The sequence below is a fragment of the Bidens hawaiensis genome, unplaced genomic scaffold (assembly GCF_021521415.1).
Source record: "Bidens hawaiensis isolate Kalapana, Puna unplaced genomic scaffold, B.hawaiensis_p1.1 tig00054209_1, whole genome shotgun sequence".
Lineage (NCBI taxonomy): Eukaryota > Viridiplantae > Streptophyta > Magnoliopsida > Asterales > Asteraceae > Bidens > Bidens hawaiensis.
Window position 1 is genome coordinate 1 of NW_027499784.1, and position 11,394 is coordinate 11,394.

At 34.0% G+C, this 11,394-nt stretch overlaps 1 pseudogene; it reads left to right on the forward strand.

The window, feature by feature from the left end:
• The first annotated feature begins 8,835 nt into the window (after positions 1-8,835).
• LOC143600517 (F-box/kelch-repeat protein At1g57790-like) lies at positions 8,836-10,288 on the forward strand (annotated as a pseudogene).
• Positions 10,289-11,394: the final 1,106 nt, after the last annotated feature.

Consider the following 11,394-nt stretch of genomic DNA (forward strand, 5'->3'; position numbering starts at 1 on the left):
ACGCAATGTACTCCCCTCTTATTATAAGACTTTTACATTTAATCGTTTTGGCGCAACTCCCCTTACTCTTAAGGCAACATTATTATAAGTTGTCTACATACTTAGACATTTTATTATTCTAATGATTTCCTCAATTTATCATTCATCTTATAAATCCTCATTTTTGGTCTCTTTAGAATGTCGTCTCTAAGAAACCACCATCGTCACCAACGTTCATCTGGTTCACGCGATCGTCGCTTGGCTGCTAGAATCACGAAGGAGTCTGTTGCTGCTATGCCCACAATTATCACTCAAATCCAAAGCCTCAACTCCAGTGGATTTGCTACTTCGGTCGCACTGAACAATTATGATTTATGCAACTTCCTGAGCACTAAACCACCATCCTTTCTTGGTGAGGAAAACGCCACCAAATTGCTGCAATGGTTTGAAGAGATGGAAACTATTTTCATCCACTGTGAATATCCAGACGCCGAACGGACTAAGTTCACCTCGAGCAAGTTCGAGGGTCGAGCTGTCATATGGTGGAATGCCCTGAGGAATGACCAAGGGCCTGACTTGGTCGTATCCATGCCTTGGGAGGAACTCAAGGAATCAATGAAGAAAGAGTTTTGCCCGGAACATGAGCTGAAGAGACTTGAAGCCGAATATTGAGAACTCAAGCAAGATAGCGGGGATAACTCTACCTATGATGTTAAAATGCTTATATTAGACAAGGAAGGTAAAATTGCAAATAAAACTACAAATGTGGTTTATAAGGAACTATTTACTAATTTATAATTGTAAAATGGATGTTATTTTAGTTGAATGTTATGTTTTTACATGATTTATATATCAGTTAATGCTAGATACATGTGAATGTTACATGATTTATATTTTTTCACCCGTGGCGCCCACGAAGCAATAACCTAGTATCCCAATATTTTATTATAGCAAATCAAGATGGATGGAAATCACCGACTATGTATGTAGTGAAAGCTCTCTTTTCTTTTTTAAAATTACATATATACTTCTCACTATTCATAGATTTTAACATGTTACATTATCTTCGTTGATTGATGTTGAAAATCTATTAACTCAATCAAAATAACCATTATACTCGTTTACGTTAACACCCCCCCCCCCCCCCCCCAACCCACAAAAAAAATCCTTTTCATGTTAGTCCCTTTCATCTCTTCCCTCAACATGCGACGTCCATTCCTAGGATACAGCAACCCCCGACAACTGTCTTTTTTTTCCGTCTCATCCTCATTTGATACTTTTCACTTGACCTTCCCATGTTTGATTTTTATTTATTATTAATATTTTTTTACATAATAGGCCATGCAAAGTTGTAAAAAGATAAATCAAAACCCCATGTTGAATCACGGCATCATAAATACACAAATCCAGCTAAACTTCATTACTATCATGTAAGACATTAAACAATGTATTACAAAATTTTGAATCATTTGAACATGACTTGATTAGAGATTGAACAATTTTACTAGATGCATAATTCTACATTAAGAAAAACCTGCGAGATCACATCTTCAAAACTTCTATAAAATCAAAGAACAGACTAAAGAAACCCTAATGATATTGTAAACTCCCTATTAATTTGATTGATTTTAATGGCTATGCGTACATATACAAGGAGTTCCTATACAAAGTGTAAGGGTAAGACCTCGAGATAAAAGTCCAATAACAAGATGAATCACATCTATGTGGTTCCAAAAATGAACATATAATGACCATTATCGTGTGAACCCCCTAAATTATACCATGAGGATCATATAGATAGCGATGCAAAATGGTCCCCTTAGGGACCACTATCAATATAGTACGGACATTTGTCTTTTACTCTTTGATCTTACTCTCTCAATTTTCTCGTCACATAACCATATATCCAATGATATTTTCGCTCGATCAATATTCCAATAGACTGATATTTGCTTTAAGTATATGTTCATATACAAGCAATCACCAAGGAGTATACACATCTATAATATATATACACGAAAACATAAAAGTCCTACGTGTCACGACGTGGTCGCTCCCCCTTTTTTTAGAGTCACCAGATTTGCTTGATTTTTAAATGGAGACTTCTCATGCATTTGACCCGAATTCATGGGTATGGGTCTTACTAAACCCAGATATTCCTTAAACGGGTTATAACATCTCATCAAATTAAAAATTATTCTCACCAAATTATTGATGTAAAAATCCTATAAAATATGAAATATTAAAAAATAATATCTTATTTATTTTAAAAAAGATACTTATATATTATTTAAATTAAAAAAACTAATTTTATAGTAAAAAAATAAACAGGTTTTGGGTCTTATCAAACCTTAAGTATATTATTAACTTTTATAAATATTATTTATAATTAAAAAAACCAATTTTATAGTAAAAAAAATAAACTGGTCTTGGGTCTCATCAAAACTTTTAAACCGGGTTATAGCATCTCATTTATTTGTGAAACAAATTATCATTAAACCATAAGTATATTATTAACTTTCATACAATAAAAAAAATATAAATTCAGAAAATAAATAAATATTAAAACAAACAATATAAAACAACCCCCGTAATACGGGGGATAAAAACTAGTATGTGTGTGTGTGTGTGTGTAGGTTTAAGTTCAAGAAATAAATCAAATTATTGCAAGAAATGAGAGAAATGAATATGAGCCACTAGTTTTATTTTAGGTTTTAAATATATAAAAATAAATAAAAAAGATATAAATGCAACAATAAATGATCTCTCTCTCTTCAATTAATACAACTAATATAACCATAATGAATATCTCTTTAATTAATATATCTAACTAATTTAATTATAATAATTAAAAAGATAAAAACACTACTTTAGTTTTATTTTTTATTTACACATTCTTCATTTTATTCAACATAAATACAATTTATTCATATAATACTATTCTTTATATTAAAAAAATAATTTCCACTCAATTTATTAGCATGTTTTTTAACACTAAATATCAAAATATAATATATATATTTTTTCAATTGGTATGCCTATAAAAATTATTGTCATAAATAATAATAAATAATATCATATAAATGTGTCCATTAAATGTAAATAATAAATATACAACCTACACAAAGTTATATAACCTACACTTGTTTTGAGTGATTAAAATGTACAACATACAAAAAACATACAACTTACATATGGAATTCGACATCAACAATCATATAAACTACACAAAGATACACATATCCTACACATGCGTAGGCTATATGTTTTTCGTATGTAGGTTATATGTTTTTTTATTCTTAAAACAAGTGTAAGTTATATGTTTTTGTGTAGGTTGTATATTTTTCATTGACATTTTATGCAAACATGTATAAGATAGTTTTTTGTATTATTTATCACAATATAACTACGTGTTGATGGATATTGATGTGTTGAGTTTGAAGAAATTGGTTTTGAATAAAAAAAATTAATGTATGAATAAATTTTATTTGTGTAAGATAAAATTTTCATGTGTAGGTTATATGTTTTTTGTGTAGGTTAAATGTTTTCGTGTGCGTGTGTATTTTATTGATGATAAATTTTGTGTGTAGGTTAAATGTTTTCCGTGTGTAGGTTATATGTTTTCTTATTCTTATAACAAGTGCAGATTATACGTTTTTGTGTAGGTTGTATGTTTTTTGTTGATATCTAATGCAAATACATGTAAAATAGTTTTTTGGTATTATTCATCAGAGTGTAAGTATGTGTTGATGGATATTAATATATTGAGTTGGAAGAAATTAGTTTTGGATAAAAAGAAATTTTAATTTATGAATAAATTATACTTGTGTAGGATAAAAATTTAAGAAACAAAAATTAAGTTATAAAAATAAATGAGTTCTTAATATTTTCTAATTATAATAATTTAATTAGTTATATTAATTAAATAGATAAGTATTATGGTATATTAGTTATTATATATATATATATATATATGTAATAACTGATTTGACATGAGGATAGATGTACATTCACTAAACCTTTTCGGATGTGTTCCTTTTGCATGACCATAAATTAATAAAACACACACATATGAGATATGTATAGTCAGATATTTTCCATTAAATTTCTAAATTGTTATTTATTTTATTTTTTAATACAGCGCGCAATAAGTTATTATTGAACGTTTATGAATATATAGCTTCAATCTTTGCAATGAATCCTCTGCGTGTGCTTAATTCTTACTCTGCCACCAAAATTTGATGTTTATTGAAAGAGGGAGTGTGCCATGTTTTGTATATATGTTTTAAATTTTTATTAATTTTAGTTCTCTTCCACCCATGAAATTCTAGTCCCAATTGATATAACTCACCAAAACGAACACGCATTTGACAAACTCCCAAACACTTGACAAGAATCACAACCAGAGGAGTGGATATGCAAGTTCTTACGGCCGAATGAATGGCCGGGGAACATGGTCACGATGGTAGTCAAGTTGCCGAAAGAGCATAGTCATGAATCAAGAGGATTTCTGGGAGGTCAAGACCAAGATGATGGGCACCCTTCGATACCAATTCAATTCCCGATCGATAATGAACGCGAACTAAACGAATAACATTCGTTTATATTAATCATAACATATAACTTAAGATACTGATTACAATTCTCTCAAACCCTAACTTGGTTTGACTTTTGATGAACCCTAACTCGATTGCATCTCATGTTTTTTATGAACCCTAACTTTGTTGCATCACGTGTATGTCTAATGTCTAACCATAACTTTGTTTATATAGACTAACATAACTTGCTAATCAAGACAATACCAATATAGTTACAAAATAATAAGAAAACATGTTGTAATTAGGAAGCATAACCAACTATGACGACTTGCTATTATTGGTCCCTCAAGTTAATCGACTTGTGACTTGGAGTCCGAAATTACGTCCAACATAAATGATCAAAATTACTAAAAGTTTTAACCTTTATCTGTTTTCAAGCATGTTAATCTGAACATATCTATGTGCATTTGAGTCCTGTGAATGTAATGTAACTAATTTAACAAGAGCATGTTTATCGTGTAGAACCCGAAATCAGTGCCATCAAGTAACCATGATGACAATAGTCACAGGAAAGAGAAACACTCGATTTCTTGTAATGTTATAAAACTAGATAATTCATACTTTCACTCACCCATGAGATTGATACTTTTCTTTTAGATTTTGCAAGTTTGAAACTTTTTCTTATCGGGAAGTTTGTTTTTACCATTTAGGGGTGTTGATTGTTGAATGATCAAGATTACTAAAAAAAGTAATTACTAAAGTTATCGATCAATAATTATAAAAGATATCTAGAAATTTATTATATTAATCCTAGATCCCATGAGATATGTTTCCCATATTGTACTTTAACCTACTAAGAAGTAAGAACAAAGCCCTATCCAACTCAACTAAAACCCCATAAATCCACTGGAGGATCTTAGTCTTCGATTTGCTTCTGCCATCGCTTTGCTTTTCTATTCTTTACCCAGGTAAATAAGTCTAACCACCCTTATTTATTTGATTTGAAAAGATAAAAAAACATTAGCCTGTTTTTTTTATATTAAAATAGTTTGAATTATTGTTATGATAGATGGAGCTAAAGCAGATTTCTTGTAATGATCAGTCTGCAAGTTGTTGTTACTAGTTGTTTATGGGTGACATGCTGGAATCTTATTATTATAAGTGTGAAATCAATAGAAGACGAGTCCGAGCATGTTTCCATGGTTGGGTTATTCTCTCCAACCATCCGAACCCGAACAGTGTCCTGTGTGTTAAACTTTAAGCGGGTGAATCAAGAACACAAACACGAGATTTGATCAATACACGATCAACTCTTTTATTAAGAAAACGACTAACGAGAAAAACTTAATAATTGCTAACACATTGAACACCTATGGTATATATATACTCACGGTTCCTGATCCTATACTAACTCAAATACAGATTTGAATCCAAAATAAATAGGATTAAATAAAATACGACTAACTTATCCAATAATAATAAACTACTTATTATATTAATTATTCTCTAAGATTCTAGGAGCCTTTAATCTGGTTTGGTGTTGGACACGTTTAACACTCTCTCTCAACACCAAACTTCTTCTAATCATGACACACATGAAGAACCTCAACTCGAAACACCCCACGACTCAACACAATAGGTCACGTACGTCTTCCCGCTTCGACTCAAGTGTTCAATTCCATCAGTCCCTCTAGATTCATACTGGTTCTTCTAAGGTCCTTCACAACCTGCAACACTCTATCTCTTTGGACTCGTCACACGTCTTCACACGAACTTGGAATTTATGTCTCGATCGGTTACTCCTTAATCCACACAAGATTCTAGACATATCCAACTCTCCTCCAAATAACAGCCTTGTCGCATGCCTTGATCATCTTCGATGCTCTCCTGTGAATACACAGTTCATACACGTCGAATAGGCCTCAATATCACACCCGATCTTACCTAACATGTTCACCTATTTGTGGTCCTAATTGGCAGCACAAAACCACTACTACTTGGTATCGCTTGACCTCCGGTTTCAGCCTACTAAACTACTCCGACACACAGAAATTTAATCATCCCGACACACGGTGATGTCACATCATCGCGGCCCCGACACACGGAGATCTAACCATCCCGACACACGGTGTCCGGTTTCAGCCTACTAAACTACTCCGACACACAGAAATTTAATCATCCCGACACACGGTGATGTCACATCATCGCGGCCCCGACACACGGAGATCTAACCATCCCGACACACGGTGATGGCACATCATCACTGCTCGACACACAAAGTTTCAACCATCCCGACACACGGTGACGGCACATCATTACTGAAACCTTTAACTCGATGAACACCTAAACAAAGTTGACACACAACCTTGTCACACTCCGTTATACCGCCAGACCCGAACCAGCTTGTAACCACTATTAACACCCATAGACAACATTGTCCGGTTCGCCATTGAACCGCTAGAAACAGCTAAACGTCACGCAGAAAACTACTTCAGATTAACCCAAAACTTGGTCCGAAACACTCGAACCTACCACGACCGCCACGAAAAATTTTAGCGCTACTACGGAATGCTTTGATTCTTGACACGCCTTAGGCTCAGTTTCACATTTTAATCACTATTTAAAAGTGAACTGTTGCTTCATGATAAAGCTTCTTACATGATCCAACCATGTTTGACCACCAACATATAGTCAACAATTGCCAACTTGTCAATGAGAGTTTCACCACTTAAATAAAAAACCACATTACCATGCAGCCCATGTTCACTAGGTGATGGACAATTTACCAAATAATAGAATAGTTTCACCAATAGCAACCATCTTCGTGATGGACACACCATCGTTCGGAACCTCGGGCACACCTTTAATTGGAAACTTACTCACCTTGATCTGAACTGGGACACACCTTTGTTCGATCGGAAACCTCCCTGAGTGAAACACAGGTACACCTTCGATTGGGAATTCACTATGATCGAACCTTGCAATCATAACCAGATCAAGACACTGGATCCGAAAACACCGAAAATTATTTGACACAGTGTAACCAATAATTAATCAAGAACTAATCTTAATCAACAAAACAAGAGAAGCCTATGTTGCACTTCAATGAATTACGAAGACAGAGATACTAAACTTTAGCTGCTGGATATCAAATTCTTATTTGACCAAAGGAACTAGAATATTATGTGACAAACAAAAAAATAATTCAAATCTTACTAATGCCTAAGAATTAATCATGCAACTTCCATAGATTCCTTGTTATTTTTCTTTCTCTAAACCACCGACCAAAACACAACACCAAGATATGATCAAACAATTAAACTTCAATGGACGAACAAAACTTGATTGACACAACCAACAAACTTCAATGCTGACGAACGAAACACTTTTTTTCGTCTTCAATAACACAGCCACAGCCCACAGCAGCCCCACGAGGGGTTGCTCCCGGTTCTCAAAAAAACGAATCTCAAAACCATGGCTCTGATACCACTTGTTAAACTTTAAGCGGGTGAATCAAGAACACAAACACAAGATTTGATCAATACACGGTCGACTCTTTTATTAAGAAAACGACTAACGAGAAAAATTTAATAATTGCTAACACATTTAACACCTATGGTATATATATACCCACGGTTCCTAATCCTATACTAACTCAAATACAGATTTGAATCCAAAACAAATAGGATTAAATAAAATACGACTAACTTATTCAATAATAATAAACTAATTATTATATTAATTATTCTCCAAGATTCTTGGATCCTTCAATCTGGTTTGGTGTTGGACACGTTTAACACTGTGGTCTCTTTGGAACCCGAGTACGAGTACCTCTAAGTTGATTCATCTCCCACATTGGTTTGGTACTTCTGATCATGCTTGCTGTTTGTCATCTCCTCCCGGTGATCCAGGATCGGTTTTTCTGTTGTTACCAGAAGCAATTCCTAATATTGTTTTTTGCCGGCTAGACCGTAAAAGAAAGGGGTTAAAATGGACTAAGATGTCATATGCTAAACAGATCCAGAGCATAAGCGGTGTGGATGATCGTATCCTAGAATGCCCAACTTGTTGCAATGGCAAAGTATATGCCATGACCTTGGGGCCTTATTATAGGTATGTTATAGAGGTTGACATTGTGGTTAAAGATAGATAAGTTGTGATAAGACTAAAGCCGGTTGTGAAAGTTCCCGATGCTCCTGATTTTAGTTTTCACGCCATCTATTCGTTTTTGAAAGGATATGGTACAGAATTGTTCTACGTTGAAATAAGTTTTAAAGATGAAATGACAATTGTCGAGGTGCGTTTGTTTAAACTAGATATGACTGGTATGATGTGGGAGGAATTGGAAGACCTCAAAGATGCTACGTTTTTCCTGGAATTATCTTCATATTCAGCATTCTACAAGTCCGCAGTTGGCTCACAGATCGGAGGTTGCGTTCATGTTCTTGGTCGGAGGAACAAAATAATCTCTTTCCATGTCAAAGATAGAGCCATGTCTCGATCTCCAATGCCCTATATGGCACGAGAAAACCAGGTGTTCTTATGGGCTATGCTTGAATGCAGGTATATATTGCTTTGATTTATTTTAGGTACATTTCTTAAACAAATTGTAGCTAGAATGTGTTTACTTATCATCATGTTTTGCGTAGGTTGTTAGAAGCTAACTGTCATGAAGCTAAAGAGAAGGACACTGAGGTAGTCATAAGATCAGTTAACCGTGATGAGACTGAATTTGATAACACAAGAAGTGAGTCACACCTGCTCAATGTTCCATTTCATATTTTGCAAATGATTTCAGAGCGTTGTTCTCACGCTGAGATCCAGAGTTTCTGTGCTACATGCAAATGTTGTTATTTAGCAACACCATTATGGAGACCGCAGATGTATTCACCATGGTTATTGGTGTTAAGACAATTATAGAGGCACTCTCACTTTCACAGATCCAATCTGCGGTAATGAGTATATTAAAAAAAATCCCTCTAAAACTCATGGGTGATTGCCAGATATTATGTTCCAGGTATGGTTGGCTGTTGATGTCTAAAGTTTATGGACAGAAGTTGGTGTTCTTTAACCCGTTTATAGGTAAAATCCGTAAGCTTCCAAAGGTTTCTCATTATTTTAGAAGCATTTGTTTTTCAGCACCGCCTACTTCCCCCGATTGTATGGTTGTTGGATTCACAACACACAAGCCCTTTCATGTCTACATCCACTTTGTGTCTTTAAAACCCCCATCATGGCAAGGGTATCGTTTGGATTTTGGCACTCATGATCCATATTCTTTTCACCTTCCTACATTCAGTGGCCGGGATATTTATGCATTGTGTAACAATGGAAGAATTGCTATTTTGAGAGACGTTGGTAAAGAAGATTACTCTTGGGAGGTTGTTAAAGACAACGACCCTAGAAGTTGTTGCAAAACTCGGTCAAAGTTTTATCTATCAAAATGTGATCAACATCTTTTACTTGTTATTGTAAGCGACGTAAGAGAATCCGTTGAGGTGCTCAAACTAAACAATTATACAAAAGAATGGGAGAAAATAGATAGTTTAGGAACACACATGATTTATATTTCTGAATCATCATGCACCTGCCTCGAAGCCAAATTACCACAAATGAAGAACTAGATCTACTTTCCAAGTTTATTACGCAAGTCGCAGGTGTTCTATTCTCTCAAGACATGCAGGTATCATACATTTGATGACAAATTTATCCAAGAAAGATTCGGTGTCAATTTACTCGAGACTGGACATGATTGTAGCCCTCATACATGATTACATGGATTGAATATGGTTGGTTCTAAGATAAGAGTACGCGGCGCATTAGACCTCTCATAAGAGAACTGGGGCTATATTGCAATATACAGTTATACACCAACGAGTTTATAAAGTTTCAAATGAGTTAGCAAATATTAATTAATAGAAGTTTACAGTTTTAATATTAGTACATCGTTTTAGCCTGGCTATGCTGGGTTGTTCCACCTTAGCCACTTTATATACCATAGCCCTATTACAACCCAGTTAAAAGCCTCTTGATTTATGCGATTTTTAATGTAAGTTGGTGTAGATTTGATCCTCTTACAAGCATATAATAGCGATGTTTCATTGTTAGACGATGAGCGATACACGTAAATACGTACTAATAGATTTTTACTAGATATAGAAATTAAGCCAAGTGAAGTAAAATTGTAAGGAGTACTGTAAGTTAGAATAAAAATTAAAAAGAGTCATACAGGCTAGTGCACTTTGTTAAATGTTGTTTTGTTATTCAAAAAGTCATTTTTAACTCTGGTGGTTTGTAATAATACATGTCTACACTTTAAAAATCGTTTATGCTTTGGGATCTATAATCTGCTAGGAATTGCTTTATCTATTTTTATTGCTTATGTTAGTTGGAGTGTAGTTTGAGAGTTTGCAAAGCCTTTATTCTAAATTTGAATACATGGGTCAAATTGTAGTCAAACCTTTCCATTAGGTATCCAGATACTGAGTCAACCACATGCATATCATTTTCCAAGGTTTTAACAAAGAATTCTTCATCAGATATCTTTAAATTTGCTGCAATAACAAAGCAACTAATTCAAAATTTTACAAAATAAAAATAATAAATTATTTATGGTGTAGTTGAAGATCTCATGCTTGCATACCTAGGATCTCTACATATGCAATGAAAATGAAAATTGGGAATGAATAATTTCGCATTAAGATAGCTGGTCACAGCAACTGCATTGCATATCTAGAGATTGAAAGCTAATATGTGTTACAAATTTAAGTTAGAAAGTAAATTAACGTAAATAGTACTTAATTACCGACGTCCTTGCTAATTCAAGCCACCATTTGCTTCAACGTATGTGTAGTCATTTGACTTCGGCAAACCTAAA